This window comes from Seriola lalandi, unplaced genomic scaffold (genome assembly GCF_002814215.2).
Source record: "Seriola lalandi dorsalis isolate HSWRI2012SDOR001 ecotype SW California unplaced genomic scaffold, Sedor1 jcf7180002054921, whole genome shotgun sequence".
NCBI lineage: Eukaryota > Metazoa > Chordata > Actinopteri > Carangiformes > Carangidae > Seriola > Seriola lalandi.
The window spans coordinates 1,451,463-1,451,990 of record NW_019525473.1 but is presented as its reverse complement, the minus strand read 5'-3'; positions in this window follow the sequence as shown (position 1 = coordinate 1,451,990).

Genomic DNA, 528 nt, shown 5'->3' with positions numbered 1-528 from the left:
TAAAAATAATTCACCTGGTTCATGTGGTGTTTACACGATCACTGTCTGTGTTCAATCAATGTACAATCCAAAGCTGTTTTTGAAAATTAAATGTTATTAAATAGGATATGTCTCATTATCATTAAAAATGTAAATGAAAGTGACGGTAATAAGTTTGCGACCCTGTCAAAATGACGGACAACAAGAAAGTCTAACTCAACCTCTAGTTATGGCTTTGGTATTTGTGTTGACCGGTCTGAGCCACCATACATTAATATAAATACATATTTAAATTACTGACACCTGCTGTGTTGTGTGTGTGTGTGTGTGTTCACAAGGAGAATCAGTGAATCAGTGCTTGTTGCTGCTGTTGTAGCAATAAACTCTACAAAAATAAGGAAACAAACCACACGTCGTGTTTGTGTGTGTGTGCGTGCCTCTGTTGTAACGATGCATGTCACACTTGTTACTGCTGAGGGAAACATTTGGCTGAAACCACAGTTAAGTGCTGCTCTGCCCAGTGCTGTGTTTGTGAGGAGGGGGGGGGGG